The sequence below is a fragment of the Triturus cristatus genome, chromosome 10, assembly GCF_964204655.1.
Source record: "Triturus cristatus chromosome 10, aTriCri1.1, whole genome shotgun sequence".
NCBI classification, from domain to species: domain Eukaryota; kingdom Metazoa; phylum Chordata; class Amphibia; order Caudata; family Salamandridae; genus Triturus; species Triturus cristatus.
In genome coordinates, this window is record NC_140593.1 from 252872990 (window position 1) to 252891049 (window position 18060).

An 18060-nucleotide genomic window follows, 5' to 3' on the forward strand; every position below is an offset into this window, starting at 1 on the left:
TAAATTGATCAAGGCACTCTCAACTGTAGAAGACAAGGCCACACTTGCAAAAAGGGCCCACGGCTGGCTTGTACTCAATGATTATGCCACAGCCAAACCACAATCATATCTAAGTGCAGGGTTTAACATCGCGCCGAAAGAGAAATATTCAAAGTACCATCTGGGCTCAATGCCAATCCTGCCACTCCTTCCACCTATTGAATAGGGGACACAATAATATATATCTTTCTTTGCCCATGCAAGGGCAAGTGCAGATTATATGGACAAAATCTTCTAGGCCCGATGATAATACCTGCCGTCTACGCAATCAAGGCCTGGAAGATTTTGTCCATATAATCTGCACTTGCCCTTGCACGGGCAAAGAAAGATATATATTATTTTGTCCCCTATTCAATCAAGCAGGGATCCATACCTGCAGACAGGCTGTACTCACTTATGAACTGTCTGTGAGAATGCTCCATTATTAATAAATATCAATCATGTGAACTATATTAGAGCTAAAACTATAATTAGTCTCGTATATATATATATATATACTTTTTAAATAATTGTTGTAGATGTCCCCATTTACGTTAGCTGAGTAGGATAGGGCAGTTAAGATAAAAGGACATAAGATAGATGAGAAAAAAAGTTGAATAAATTTTGTTTAACAATCACGTTGGTAAGACCATAATAATTGTACATAAACAAATAGAGATCACGCTACAGCAGTGTATCAAGATACAATGATGGCATCACATTCCAGCTTGAACTAAGGCCCACTAGAGGGCGAGAATGAAGTAAGTTCATAATAATTGATAGATGGATTGAGTTAACACAATCGCCCACTGGAGGGCCTAATTCTACGAATTTAAAAAATTTAAAATTTTAAAATTAAAAAATCCAAAATTCTTTATGAATGAAACTTTAGTGGATGAGAGTGCGATCACTGCTAATATACGCATAGTATATAGACTAACATCAGGCATAATTAAAGATATGTTGAATATTTTGAGATGCACAATTTGAAGTGGTATGTTAGAATTCACATATACCTCTCTTTACAATGTGTTAATAAGTTTGTGCTATTGGTTTGATAAATTATAAAAAACTAAAATAACCAGAATGCTTATCTGCCTGCAACAGGAAATGACGTAATTACTGACATGTGTGGCTTATATTTTGAAAAAAATGATGGTTCCTGTTTTCAGTCTCGTGAACAAGTTCTCTGTAGAGACCGAAAAGCGTAGAGTTGCACAACTGGCATACTGAAATGAAATAAATATCGAATTGCATTAATTGCTGTATAACCGTCTCCTAATTTGTGAGTGCGCGAGGAAGTCCTGTGGGAAAAAGTATAAATAGTTAAATGGCTTGGCTCTGCCGTACCTCTGACGCACCGCCCAAGAGCGCCCAGGAGCCGAAAAGTGGGCCGTTTTGGAAGTATTTTTCACTCGGCCTCGGGTGAACGCCGGCAGAAGAATTCAAAGGGAGAACTGATTGCGGAGAGCACTGTGAGAAGTGGATCGAGGAAAGCGGGACCGGAGGGGAGCGCGGTACTCGAATACCTTCGAACAGTAAGCGAGCAACTGTAATACCTTTGCAACATTGTATCCACTTGCGGTTAAATGCCGGTTGGTCTCAGAAGATTGTATGCTTTACCAGGACAGATATACGAGTAAAAAAGACTCGGAGAACTGTTCTTTACTATCTTTCGGTAAAAGTGATACGAGGAGATGAACATAGGAGCGCTTTGAAAAAGTGATGTATAAATTTGGATAAATGTATATGAAAGAAAACAGCTAATAACAAGGCCAGTTCAACATGGAAAAAAGGGAGGCAAATAGAAATGCTCTAATAGACACATTTTTTGACCAAGAAGCAACAACTAGTACTGGAAGTGGAGCATCCAGCAGCTCACATAAACAAGATGCCAAAAGTCAATTACGCGCCTGGGAGAAACTCGCAAAGAAAGAAATTAATAAATGGTGGGAAGCAGTGTCTCTCAAGAAGTATTTAGAGGTGAAACGTGTCCCACGTGGATTGCGCATAAACTTGATGCCTAATCACCAAGATACCAGCAATGACCTACTCAATGAGTAGGGGGAATATATTTTGAAATCATCAATGGGATTAATGGAAATCTTAGTGAAACACATTGGATTGGCTTTAGAGAAAACCACGATGCAATTAAAAGAAATGGAAAAAGAACTGGCCATTTTGGATATGAATCCAGAATTAATTAAATTTAAAGAGGAACTGGAGCATTATATAGAGAAGCATGAAGAAACAGTACGATAGAGGAAACAATTCAAATTTCAGAGGGACAAGGAGGATTACTCAGAAGGCCGTATCTTCACATATGCGAGAAAATATGATAGACTCAAACAAGAAGAGAAATTGGATTTGGCAACAAACACAGGCAGCTTGTCATCGCTTACATCTACTGAGACCAGTGATGGAGAGGTAGATCAAGGGGATACAAGACCAAAGTGATCTTTTTTAGGCAAAATGAGACTGGCGCTCCAACAAAAGAACTGGGAGAAGACCATGGGAAAACCAGCAAGAAGCAGCTGGGGAAGAGGCAGGGGGCGAGGAAATGCCCGCAGAAACCAACAAGACGAGGCAAGCGGCATGCCAAACCCCAGTTCTAATATAAATCGAGTGGGAACAACAACGAGGAGTATGCGGCAGAAATGGAATTAGAGATACCTGCTGAAAATAAGACCCAGGATTTGGAAGTGATTAATCTCTCAAAAAAATCATTTACTGAAACAGAATTGCAACTCTTAAAACGTTGTCTTAATTTTTGCCCCACTAACACTATTGATTTGGCAGAAACAAGAAGCGATCTCTATAAATTTGTTCGAACAATCAAATTAGCAAAACTTTTTGCAGAAAATCCCAAGATGGCAAAACACAGTAAAAATATTCCAACTCCGGACATGGATTTAATGGTGAAAGATGCAGAACATTTTGTTACCCTAATGGAATTAGAACATAGCTCTGAGTATGAAAGAAGAGAATTGCGGACACATTGTATACAATTGGGAGCTGGATGCAGTAAAAAAAAACCTCTATCTAAGTTTGATCCGCAATTAGTACAGGGCAACAAAATTGATGCATTCCACGACTGCGTAATAAAAGATCTGTATCAACTCAACTTCTCAAAGAAAAAAGACAATCTTTCGTTCGAAGAGCGCAGATCATTACAAAATCTGAAGAATGATGATACAACTGAAATAAAAATGGCAGATAAGGGAGGAAATGTCATCATCCTGGAAAAAGAAGCATACATGAGAGAAGCATATTCACAGCTGAGAAATAGAGAATATTATGAGAAATTAAAAGAAAATCTAACAAAGAAATGGAAAGAGGAGCTGGATGCGAAACTGTATCTCTGGATGCAACAAAATCTATTAGATGAGGATGAGGTAAAATATCTCAAAATGGAACATCCCAAAATGGCGACGATATACTTCCTGCCTAAGGTTCATAAAAACCCTACAAAACCACCTGGGAGACCTATAATATCGGTGAAAGGGGCATTATTGGAACCTATGGCTAATTGTTTGGACGTATTTCTGTTACCATATGTCAAGGGTCTAGCATCATACCTACAAGATACGGGCGATCTATTGAGGCATCTGCAGGAAACACCATGGCAGGCAACATACAATTTGATAACAATGTGGTATCGCTATATTCCAACATCCAAAATGACATTGGTGTAAGAGCGTGCGAACATTTCTTGCAAGAGAGAAACATCCAGTTCGCCGATCACAACAAAATGTTGCTTGAAATGATAAAAATTTGTTTGGAACATAATACATTTATGTTTGGGGAAGAGATCTATCGCCAAGTGAAAGGTATGGCGATGGGCTTTTCCTTCAGTCCAAGCTACGCCTGTCTTACTATGTGACTGTGGGAAAAGATCTGGGCCTGGAAAAGTGAAAATGATCATTATGTTAACAAGACTATAGCATGGTTGAGGTATATCGACGACTTGTTAATAATATGGGATGGAACTAAGGATGAGTTTGCCGAATATTCTGAGATACTGAACAACTCAGATTTTAACCTCAAGTTCACATATGACATCAGTGAAGAACGTGTTGTATTCCTAGATACTGAGATCTATATTGTGAATGATGTAGTTCATACCACCCTGCATCGAAAAGATACGGCCACAAATGCGGTTTTGCATGCTGAAAGCTTCCATCAAACCAGTTTAATCAAAAGCATCCCATACGGGGAATTTCTCAGAATCAAAAGGATATGTTCTCAAGAAGAAGAATGGAAACAACATCGTAGTCAAGCGATACAAAGATTCAGAAGAAGAAAATACAATTCTAAAATCATCCATGCAGCGCTGCAACCCATGCAAACTGTAAAGAGAACTGACTTAATAAAAGAAAAATCAAATCAGGATGAAAAAGATATCAAAATACGGCTCATAACAACCTACAGCACGGAAAATCAACAATTAATGAAAATACTGCGCAGGAATTGGCACATTTTACATATGGATTCTACAGTATCGAAAATAGTGGGAGACCATCCCAATATCACTTACAGACGAGCTAAGAACTTGCGGGATCAACTGGTTCACAGTCATTTTCAAGACCAAAAGAAACCAGAAACATGTCTGAAACCGAAAGGCTTCTTCAAATGCACCAGTTGCAAGGTGTGTGCAATTTCTCAAAACACGAAAGAAGTAATGATGACAAACAAACGCATGTGGAAAATCCAACAGTTGATTAATTGCAAAAGTCAGTTTGTGATATATGTGATTGAGTGTCCGTGCGCAATGAAATACATAGGCAGCACGAAATGCGAACTGAAGAAACGCATTTTAGAACATGTGCGGGCCACAATAATTTTATGCGGTGGAAGCAGTGGGAATGCCCCCAAGAGGGGGTGAGAGAGAAAAAATTCTAAGGCAGAAGGAATCCGACACATTCTGAACTTTCGAACATTAATGCCTGATGGTTTGAACCAGGATGAGGAACTCTGTGAGAATGCTCCATTATTAATAAATATCAATCATGTGAACTATATTAGAGCTAAAACTATAATTAGTCTCCTGTATATATATATATACATATATACTTTTAAAATAATTTTTGTAGATGTCCCCATTTACGTTAGCTGAGTAGGATATGTGCATCTGTGACGGACTGTATGGGTGGGTGAGTGTGTCTATGGGTGTGTTAGTGAGTGAATGTATATCTCATTGGTACATGTGTGAGTAACTACATATATGAAAGGCAGTATATATGTGTGTTAGAGTATATAAATGGCTATAAGTGAGAGTGTGTGATTGTGAAAGTGGCGGCATGGATGAGTGTTTGCTTGTATCAGTTATTGTATAAGAATGTAAGAATGTGCTAGTATTTGTATGAGTAAGTGAGCTGGTGTGTGTATAACTGTACAGGTGAGTAAATGGGAGTGTGATGAATTATTTGCATGACTGACTAGGTGTGTGAGTACCTCTATGGATGAGTGGCGGTGTGTGAGTGTCTATATAGGTGTATGAGTGCATATGATAGTCCTGCACTGAGTGACCATAAGTATGAGTGACTGTACAGGTGAGTGAGTGGATTTGTGTGTAGACCCAAGAATCAGTGAGTGGGTATGTAGTTATTGGTGTTGGAGTGTCTATGGTTTTGAGAATGTCAGTCTGTAATTTAGAGTGGGTGTATCTAAAGTTATATTAGGGTGTGGAAGGATGCATGAAATTATCACATGGATGATGTCATCAGTGATGTTATCAGTGATGTAATTTGAGATGTCATCAGTGAGGTCATGAGTGATGTCACTGACCATGTCATGAGTGATGTAATATGTGACGTCATCAGCAGTGGATTGCGGGCGTGCGAGTTATAGTTAGCTGAACTAACTATAACGGGGGAATTTCAATGGTTTTTTACGAGTGAAATGTCCAGCTAACTATAACATGTGTGAAACCTATGGTTTTTTCAGTGAATTTGCAAGGTTTTTTAAATGCTAATTCCTAACTATAACGTGTGTGAAACCTATGGTTTTATCAGTGAATTTCCAAAGTTTTTTAAATGCTAATTCCTAACTATAACGTGTGTGAAACCTATGGGTTTTTAAGTGAATTTGCAAGGTTTTTTAAATGCTAATATATGAATGTATTATTATATTTTTAAAATATTTATTTTACAATAAGCCACCTATGTATATAGTTATAGATTGACTGTATCCTGTAATATGGAATGGCTCAGCTCTTTTTTTTTAATTTGGATAAAGTTGAACATCATAGTTAATATCTTCTATAAACTTATAAACACTTTAAAAAAAAAAAATGTAAAAGGGTTTTTGACTGTGCGCGCATGCGTACGTGCTCCGTGTGCGCATGCGTATGTGCTCCACGTGCGCATGCGTACGTCGTGCGTGCGCATGCGCGCGTGCTCCGTACGCACGTGCTCCGTACGCGCATGTGCGCGTGCTCCGTACGCGCACGGTGCGTGCACGGTGCGTGCACAGCAAGTCATGTGATTAAGAAACAACACTTTTCATTGGTCTATAGTAGTTTCAGGTCAGGTGATTAAGAAACAACACTTTTCATTGGTTTATAGTAGTTTCAGTTCCAGAAACTTCCAACACCACACCCACTCCCCTCATTATTTCTTCTGATTCCCTGGGAGAAGGAGCTGAGCAGCTTTTCCAGTACTCCAGTACTTGAGAATGGCAGAGCAGCAGTCATCTTCTGGGAGTGAGCAGGAGACCCTTGTGCTACAGAGACAGAGGAAACGGAAAGACTCTTTTATATGGCAATTTTTTACATTTCCAGAGGGGCAGAAGAAGGTGAATGCTCCAAAAGTCACCTGCACTATTTGTGGTGTTGTCTTATCAAGAGGAGATCCTAAAAAGAAATACTCTTTTAGTATTTTCACTATGATCAGGCACATTAAAGGAGTACATCCTGTGGCTTTTGCTCGAGCTGCTAGAGACAACCTTCCAGCAGCTCAGCTGAGCACATCCGCAGCAGCTCAGCCGAGCACATCATCGGCAGCTCAGCTGAGCACTTCATGTGCGGCGGCAGCTTCACCTGCTTCTGTTCCTCTGGATATGCACCCTCTGTTCAAGAGGATGCATATACGGTGCAATGCGTGCAATGCTCTTCTCTCTTATGGTGACACCAGCATTCCCCCAATAGAGAGCAAGGTACAGCAGCACACATGCGGCACCCCATAATTTTTTTAATTTTTTTGTTCCTCTGTCCCTCAATTAACACAACGGCTCTTTTTAGAGCCACCTCGCATCTACACACTTACATTTGATTTTTAATTCTATTTTTTTAATGATTTTTTTCTGCCGTGCGCGCACCTCGCGATTTAAAAAAAAAAAATGTTTTTTTCACTCTTCGGGGTCCTTCAGGGACCCCCTGACAAAAGCTAGGGGGTCAGGAACTCTGTACCCTCTCCCCTTTTCACGTTCTCCACCTTTCTTTTTCACTGTCACACACAAAATGGCGGAAGACACTTCCTGATTTCGACCGATTCGAATGTTGACTGACATGTAACCATCAATCACAATTACGCTCGCGCACGTTAAGGTGCGCGCACGCTGCACGCACGGTGCGCGCTTATAGATATTTATGTACTTTTAACTGCAATTTTCTCAGGAACTACTGAACAGATTGACACCATATATGCAAAAGGCACATCCCTGACCTGAGGACTACCTCTTTGCCAAATTTCAAGTAATTCTGTTCAGCCGTTCGGGCTGTACCTTTGACTAAAGGTCCTATGGGAAAATGCATGGGGAAAACGCGTTTTGGGACCCCCCTTTTTTCTCTGCCCCCGGTTGATCACCCCGAGACTTTCAGGGTAGGAGCTGAGCGGAGCGCCCCATTAGTTTTGAAAATTTCGCGAGGATCCGTCAACCGGTGCCAAAGTTATTCAAAATAGAATTTTCAGATTTCCTATGGAAACACGGTCCTAACTATAACTATCTACTGGCGACCGCCAGTAGATAATATATATACATCCATTTCCTCTACAGATAGTCACGTGATCACTTGTTTGTATGCACAGTCACTTTATAAGCCATTATTTCATTGGATCATGTTGTCATGTGATCAAGGCTCAGAGGAGCCGAAACGTTATGGCGGCAAAAAGGCACAGATTAAAATAATTCAGCACTCATCTTTGGTCCGTGTCCGTTTATGCTGTGACGGTGTGGAGTTACAATTGCAGCAGTTATACGGAATAACGCATATATGTATATATATATATATATATTCACTGAAAAAACCATGGGTTTCACACACGTTATAGTTAGGAATTAGCATTTAAAAAACCTTAGAAATTTAATGAAAAAACCAAAGGTTTCACACATGTTATAGTTAGCTGGACATTTCACTCGTAAAAAACCAATGAAATTCCCCCGTTATAGTTAGTTCAGCTAACTATAACTCGCGCGCCCGCAATGCACTACTGATGACGTCACATATTACATCACTCATGACATGGTCAGTGACATCACTCATGACATCACTGATGACATCTCAAATGACATCACTGATGACATCATCCAGTGAATGTGTGTTTTTCTGAAAATTAAATATGTTTTATATATGTATATCTCAAGGTTGATGGAAGAATAAATGAGTATATAAGTGTCTAAATTGATGATTTGTTTCTGAAAAATTGATTGTATAACTGACTGATTAAGTGTATCTTTTTGAATACATGGCTTAGTGAGTAATGTTTAAATGTGTAAATACCTGTATCAGTCTCTCACTTTGTATATAAGTGGCTGCATGGGTTGGTGAGTAGCTACATGAGTGTCTATATAGGTTAATAGTTGGTATTTTGAGTATCAGTATGAGTGTCTGAGTGTCTTCATGGTGCGGTGGGGGGTATTACGTAGTGCATCGATGCATGAATGAGTGACTCACTGTTTGTATGTGTTGAAGACAGCATGTGTGCAGGACTGAATGGGTGGATGAGTGTGTGCATGGGTGTGTTAGTGAGTGAATGACTGTCTCAATAGTGTCTTCATAAGTAACTACATATGTTTTAAACTAGTATATGTGACTATTGTTGTTTATAAGTGAGTATATGTGAGAGTGAGAGATTGGAAGAGTTCCTGTATGAATAAGTATGTGTTTCTATAAGTGATTGTTAAAAAGACTAAGTATGTGTAAGTTTCTGTTAAAGTAAGTGTGCTGGTGTGTGTATAACTGTATATGCAAGTAAATGGATGTTTGTTTCTTTATTAGCATGAGTGACTATGTGTGTGAGTAACTCTATGGATGAGTGGGATTGTGTTACAGGATGTTTAGGTATATGAGTACATATGATGTGTGAGTACATGTATGAGTGACTGTATAGGATTGTTGGTGGATGAGTGGATGTGTATGTGGATCTTAGAATTACTGAATAGGTTGTTGTAACTGTTATTGGTATGTCCATTGTTTTGAAAATGTTAGTGTCTATTTTTGAATGTTTGTATCAAAGGCTATATTAGGGTGAGAGGAGGTCTACCACTCTGTCACAAGGATAATGTCATCAGTGATGTCATTTGAGATGTCATCAGTGATGTCATGAGTGATGTCACTGACCATGTCATGAGTGATGTAATATGTGACGTCATCAGTAGTGCATTGCGGGCGCGCGAGTTATAGTTAGCTGAACTAACTATAACGGGGGAATTTCATTGGTTTTTTACGAGTGAAATGTCCAGCTAACTATAACATGTGTGAAACCTTTGGTTTTTTCATTAAATTTCTAAGGTTTTTTAAATGCTAATTCCTAACTATAACGTGTGTGAAACCCATGGTTTTTTCAGTGAATTTCAAAGGTTTTTTAAATGCTAATTCCTAACTATAACGTGTGTGAAACCCATGTTTTTTTCAGTGAATTTGCAAGGTTTTTTAAATGCTAATTTTTTTTTTTTCTTCTATTTTTTTTTACATATTTTTATTTTAGTTTTCTATCCTTTTTTAAAGACTATGGTTAAATTTTTAAAATTCTATAATATGTTTTTTTAATATATTTTATAAAATAAACATGTAAAATTTATTAGCAATACATTTTTTCCTTTTTTTTAATTTTTTTTTTAGTACGCATACCGTAAGCTTACGGTAAGCGTACGGTTTACGCAACGTCCGTAATTTATCTACGCTGTTTGCGTATAGTTACGCAATTTGCGTAGCCGCGCGTACTCCGCGTGGGACGCGTACGCGTGTACGCTACACGCGCACGTTACGCGGAAGTGTCGGGGAGTGACTGTTAAGCGCATGCGCGCGAGCGCTTGTCTTTTTTACGCGCATGCGTACTTTTGCCGTAAGCGCACCGTAAGCGTACCGTAAGCGTACGGTAGGTCATGTGATCATGAAACACAACTTTTGATTGGTTGAAACTACTTTCAGTTCTAGAACTCTCCTACACCACACCCATTCCCCTCATTTCTGCTTGTGATCCCTTAGGAGAAGGAGCTGGGTTGTCTTTGTGATACGATGGCAGAACAGCAGAGCTCTTCTGAGAGTGAGGCTAGCAGCACTACCTTGAGGCAGAGAGCGAGGAAACAAAAGACCTCTTACGTATGGGATTATTTTACTTTTCCAGAAGGCCAGCAAAAGGTAAATGCACCCTTAGTGACTTGCAAGCTGTGTAAGCGTGTACTTTCAAGAGGTAATCCTGACAGGAAGTATTCCTTTGGGAATCACACCATGATGAGACACCTTAAGGATGTACACAGAAGGACACATGCTCGACTTACTGAAGGTAACCCTTCAGTAAATCAACCAAGCACATCCACAGCAGCTCAGCCTGGACCATCATCTGCAGAGCCGAGTCCTTCTTCTGCAGGTCAGGTGAGCCCTTCATCTGTGGGGGGAGCATCTCCTTTTTCTGGTCCTCTGGAAATTAACCCTCGGTTTGCGAGGGTTGAAGTACGGTGCGCCCATTGTCACGATCTAATTACTTATAGGGAGACCAGTGTTTCCCTAGTGAACAGTAAAATAGATCAGCACACTTGTCGTACCGTCTAATATTCCCAATCTTTCTTTCCTCTGTCCCTGCATGAACACAACGGCTCTTTTTAGAGCCAACCTTACCTTTCATCTATTTTTTATATATTTTTTTAAAAACTTTTTTTTTTTTTTTTACCGTACGGTACGCGTAATTTATTATTTTTTTTTTAAAAAACACTAAAAATCAATTATCACATTACAAGGTCCTTGAGAGTACAATTAAAAACTGCAAATGTGATTGTAGAGAAGTGGAAAAAAGGGACCATGACATTATTGACTTACCATACCCACTCAAAAAAAGATTTATTCATTTAATTTATTTTTAATTGCTTTTTAAATGGTTATAGTTTTCGAAAATTTTCTATCTCAATCTGAAAAAAAAGAAAAAAGTATTGATATTTAATAAAACATTTAATAATACAGTACACATATTTACATATTTTTCAAAAAATATTTTTGCCTTTTTTTTGCTGTTTTCAGAAAATATTGCATTTCACTATAAATTGTGAAAGCAATTGCATTCATCATTTAACAGCAGGTAAAAAAAAATTAACAATCTCAAAGATTGTTTTTAAAAAAGCCCAGAATCTCTTTTTTCATAAACATAACTTTAAAGAAATGCATAATATTCTAAAAAAATATCATCTAATATCTATACTTATTTCTTTAAAATACCGTCTGATATTTTTGTTTCAGAAGTATAATCACAATAATATATGTCAAATAACTCCACAATACATCTGGTTCCATTTCCTTTAGGCCAAATAGTAATTTTAAAATTCTTTTTTTGTTTAATTTCCAATGGTAATCCAATAAAAAACAAAAGTTTAAATTGAACAGATGTCACCGTTTCTCTGTAACATTTTGGTTTCCGAAAGATTAATTAATAATTAAATAAGTCCACAATAGAATTGTTTACTTTTCCGCATGGCCAAATAGTAATTTTAAAAATCTTTTTTGAAAAAATTTCCAATGGCAATCCAATAACATTCCAAAATTTAAATTGTGCAGATGTTACCGCTTTTTTCTAAATTTTTGGTTTTCCAAAGTTTCCTTAAAAAATGGAAAAATTCCACATTACAATTGGTTACCTTTCCATTAGGCCAAATGATAATTTGTTAAATCTTTTTATTTGTAAATTCCAAATGGTAATCCAATAAAATGGTAAAATTGTTTTCTCCAGATGTTGTCAAATCTCTCTAAAATTTAGGTTTCAGGAAGATTATATAGGAATTTGCTAAATCAAAAGGCAAACGTTGCTTAAAAATCAATTGGGAATCATTACACAGTGTCCAGCCTTTTTCACATTTAAGATAAACTGTGTGATGACCAGAAGTTACAGTAGGTCCATCATGGAAAATTATTGCAACTGTTACAAAAGTTTTTCCTGAAATTGATAATTGCTGTCCTGTAAACTTCTTTATTAAAGTATCCAATTTTGAACCATCAGCTCTACATCGTTGCATCATTAAAATTACATACTGTCTGTATTCCTTTAAAATTAATGTTGAAAACATGTCAGATTTACACTCACTGCATTGCATGCTATGATTAGCATCTTTAACTAATTTAGCAAAAGTGACTGTTTTACTCTCTGGCAATGTTAAATAAATAAACCTTTCAGAATCAACATTAGAGCCACATATATTATAACAGTTTTCACAACTATGTTCCCATTTATAAGAGAGACCAAACATATTTTGTATTTGTACCCCTTCCTCTTCCAGTACCTGAAGAAAATACATCAAGAATTCCTGTGCATCTTGCTGTACATTTTGAGAAAACTGTGTTCGTCCTGAACATACATCTAAAACTTTTCTAATTTCAGTAGCACTTTCTATTTGAGTTTTATCATTACTCAGCTTTTCAAAAAGGAGACTCAGCACAGTACAGAATCTTTTTCCCTGATTTACTATTATCTGCTCTTGCAAACTTTCCAGATAAAATGCAACATTCAGCACTACATTAGCGTAGCAGTTGACACCAGAGCTATTTTCAAAATAACATCCTACAACCTGTTCTTCATTTTCCTTATTCTTTTTGCTTGCAATTACATCACTCCTCTTTTTTTTCCTCCTCTCTACATCTTCATTACAGATATTCTCATTTCTCCTTTTACGAGAAACTACACGTTTCTCCAACACAGGATACTGACCTAAATGAGGAGCATAGCTTCTTCTTAATCTATTATACTCCTTTACACAGTTTGTATCAGCACTAACTTTTGAATCATCAAAGTCTATCATGAATAAACCTGATAATGTTTTCACTCGTGACAAAGCAACATATGCCATACCTTCTTTGAACACAGTTGAACCAATGTTCACAAATGCACAATCTACAGTCAATCCTTGAGACTTGTGAATAGTTACAGCATATGCTAGAGAAAACGGAAACGGCTTCCTACGTACATTATAAGTCTTTCACAAGCATGAAACGAACTGTACAACGACAAATATCTTTAACTTCTTCTATCTGATCAAATTTTATTTTTAAACATTCAATTCCATCTTTTTTATGATAATTAATAAAACCCACAACTCTTCCCATAGCTCCATTAACTAAACCTTTTTCAACATCCAAATTTCTCCTTAAAAATACTCTACAGTTCATGCAAACATATAGATTTTTTTCTAATCCAGCTGTTTTGGAAATCTTCTTCTCTAGTGAATCCAATTTATTTTTCAGTGTGCCTGTTAATGTGACAGTAATTCTTCCATCCTCAATTTTGTCCACTGCTTCCAATTTCCTGATATCTTCCTTTTCCAACTTCAAAAGCTCCTCATTGAATATTGAGCATTCACGTAGAGTTGGCATTAAGCAGATGACACTTTTGTTTTCTGCAATGTTCTTGTATATCTTCTCTGCAACTATTTCTTCCTTTGGAAATAAATTATGTAGCAGCCGAGTCTGTAATGCTTTTTTGCCAGCTTCTGTGAGTAGTCCAATCCTGATATCTTTCAGAATACTTCCATATTCTTCATCGTTTGCTTGCCTCATATTAGTTGTAAGTTCCTTGTACTCAAAGAAGGACCAAATATTTGCATTACCGATGCTTCCCAATGACTTCTTCGTGTCTTCATGTGTCACAGTATTAAACACTGGTTGTCCTTTAACTGGAGTAAGTTGCAAAAGATCTCCAAAAACTATGACGTGTTTTCCTCCAAATAACACGTCATAGTCTGACTTCAGAATTTGCTGCATTCTTAAATGCACAAAGGCAAGCATTAAGTTCGATACCATGCTCACCTCATCAATAATGAGAACTTGCATCTTCTTCAATACTCTTGAAACTTCCAAGCATGCTTCTCCAGTTAGCTTGTTGTATTGTATTTTGTTCTCATGCTCCACTGGTAACATTAGCAAACGATGTAAGGTGATTCCTTTTATGTTATATGCTGCTAACCCAGTTGGAGCAGTAACCACACAAGACAAAGTAGAATCCGTTTTTTGCTGTAGGTAGCTTCTGATGACTTTTATTAAGAAACTTTTTCCGGTTCCAGCTTGTCCGCTTACATACATCCTGATTGGATGAAATGATGTGCATGAGCACTCTTTTTTTTCATGTAGAAATCCGTGATCAATTTTGTTTCTGATCTCTTCATAAATTTGTTGCTGCTCTTCGTTCAGTTGTCTTTCCAAATTTTGTAAGTCTATAAATTCTTCTTGAGCTTGATTTATAGCTGTTTCCACTTCATTCATGGCTATTGATGCTTCATTTTCAACGATTGGTTGTCCTAGGGGATCTTGACTGAGTGTTCCTGAACTTTGGCTGTCCTGAGAACTGTCTCTAGCTATTTCTGCTGCAATTGTAGTTTCCTGTTCAATTTCTTCATTTAACATTTGCAGATAAGTTGTGAATGTTCTGCATTGTATGCTGTCTTTGCAAGCATTAAATGAATCTTCATAGCTTTGAAATTCTCCCAGTAGTTCATCCTCTGTACGCCATGGTTTAAACAGCTGTAAAAGAGCCAAGTAGTAAAATTCCTTTTTGTCAGTAGTGTCGCAACTCAGCTTCCGGTGATTTATCAAACTTCCTTTTGTTTGCTTCACCAAACATCCTTCCTCACCAATAACTTTATATTTTCCATTGTTGATGTCTTCTGCGGCTTTCCGTGAGTAAATGTAGTTCTGCAGCACTTCATAGAGACACATGTTCTCCAGATGATGACTTCTCTTTGGGTAATATGTATCCAACATGTTTGATTTCAAAATATCTGTACTTTCTGGGTCATTCTCGGCCAAATATTCAATTTCTCCAACAGATTTCAGTACCCAATTTCTCATTGCTGCAAGGCCTAAACTTGCCCAAATTCTTCTTCTTGATTTCGAGTAGAGACTTGCAGAAGATAACCTATCTGAACATTCGTAGGATCCAATTTCTCGATGCGATAACATCTTCAAACTGAAACTGTACAGCTTCTTACTGACAGTTTTCTCGTGAGAAATCTCTTCCCACATTTCCTTCAATTCTGTTTTTTCTGATTTCGTAATGTAAGACGTTACATATCGAGCAACAGCAATGGAATTGTCAGCTACATACTGTATATCCATGTTAGCGTTCCACATGGATAAAATCACTGGGTTGTAGTCATTTATATTTTTTGATTCTTCTTTTCTTTTAAGGTTGTAGGCATTCTTAGGTGATTTTCTTGTGATAGTATGTCTCACAGCTGACATAAAACTGTTAACTCTTCCTTTTGAAAGAACAGGTCTAGGAAATCCAAATCGACATTTAGTGTAGTATTTATCTTTGCTCTTGTATTTCCGTCGACAGTATTTTCCACACCGATGACTTTGGAAACGTAAAACTTGCTCCTTTAACTTTTTCTCTTCTGTGCTTTTTGGTATAGCACATGTTGCATATTCTTCAATGTAAGATAACACTGCTTCATCAGTATCTGTTCCAAACTTTGGGGCATCCTTGATCCACAACAGCATATGAATATGAGGAGCACCTCTTGCCTGGTACTCTTTTCTCCAAAAGAAATCCACTACTTCTCCTAGAGGTGGATTTTTTTTATTGCAAATCTATGATTGAAATATCTGCAAACATTAACCGGATCCAATGAGCACAGTTCTCCTGCTGTTTTGTATTCGATGTTTTTAATGTTTGAATTTGCCTCTCGTAGAAAATCCAGTAAATCATCCCAAGCGTACTCAGCACAGCTTAGGGTAAGGAACCATGTTGGTGTTCCTAAATTCCGTAACATGCATTTTAATTCACCATGGCGTCGGTACCAATATTCATTTGTCCCACGCTGACAAGCCATCAGATTGATCAGTTGTGTTTCCAAATGATCATCTCGGTGCTGCACTTTCTCCAAAAAATCCTTAGCAGACACATTTTGTAAATGTACTCCACTTTTTAAAATGTGATTTACTGCATAAGACAGTGCAGACAAGTCGCTTTCAAATAAAAGATGGAACAAATAAGGAATACTTTGTCGAAATCTGGGATCTTCAGCATATAGTCTTGTAGTCCGATACTCAGAAGCTGGAATCTGTTCCGGACGTTCATCGTATCGTCCTCCTTTAACTTTAGGAAACAGCTGGGGAAAACATCGAGCTTCCAAGCTCTCCTCCCATACACTCACGGGAGTTCCTTTTGCTTTCTTCATCTGAAATAGATCAATATTGTCTCCCATAACTTCTTTTGAATGAAGAGGATGTATGCTAAAATGTTCATAAATTTCTTCTTCCTTTGACTTGTCCACTTTTTCAATTTGTCCAGTTGGTGTTTCTGTGTCTTCTTGTAAATCTTCTTCTTCTTCTTCTTCTTCTATATAAATTGATTCATACCATTTGTTATTCCTTTTCAAATACAAATTTGCTCTTTGTACTTTCCGTACATCTACCAGCTCCTGCCAAATCTTCTTATTCTTTGTAGGTACACCATTAACCAGAATAATTAATGGTTCAGTTTCCAAAGTATCCGCATCAATAGTTTCCATATTTTTTTTCAAATCCAAGGGCAAATACACCACTCTACCTTTTAAACCTCTCAGTAAATCTGAAGGAGGTAATTTACCAGTTTTGGGCTCCATACGTACTATGGTCTGGAACGGATGAACACATTGAATGAGTATAGACTCATATGTATTTAATTCAGAAAGTTCAGCAGGAATAGCATCCAATTCTAAATTATTATGTACAGCTCTGGTCGGCATTCTATTTTCCTCTAACTTGTTGTAACAGTATTTACAAATACGCTGAACTTCACCCAATTCAAAACAATTTTCAAGAAATATATAGGTGGCAAAATCCTTCCACTTATAATTATCTTCATTTTCACTCTTTCTGTAGAGATCAACATACCTGGTTTGTTTTCTATAATGAGTTCTGCGGCAACAAATACAAGTTATATTTGGTCTTTCATTAGAGATTATTGCAAATTTTGTTATGTGATCATTAAATGTCTTACTTACAGAGGGTTCTACATTTTCTTCCACGTCTTCCTCATTTACTGTGTCCTTCTCTGCACTGTTTTGTTCAGGACCAAAGTAACAAAACTGAATTTCATCAACAACCTTCTCTACATCTGATACCGTTCCACGGAACAGAGCCCTATTCAATTCATCTAACTTTATTGCTGGACTTTTAGCAAAATACAACCGTCTCACAAACTTTCTCATTTCAGTATGATGAACAGCCAGCATCCTAAAATGATGGAAAACACTATTACACACTTTTCTAGATAGACAAGCCAGAGAATGACCCTGCAAACCAGTATTCTCTCTCACTCTGCATGGATCTAGACTTTGAAGCACCTTAATCTTCTGTTTCACACTTTTTTTGCTATATTCTCTTAGAAACTCACGAAATTTATCAATAGATTCCTGACGCACAGTGCAAATACTACTACAATTCCAAGTGTACACTGGGGCTTTAGGACGTCTCCCCACAGCCTCATCCGCCATCACTTGTACCTCATCTCTTGGAACCATTATCTCCTTCTCCATTATGCAACCATTTTTCACTTCATAAGCACGACCTCTGGTGTCAACTGCATACAGCAAACTATTACTTTGAAAATAACTCTCTTCATTAAAAAAAGGTTCACTACTTGA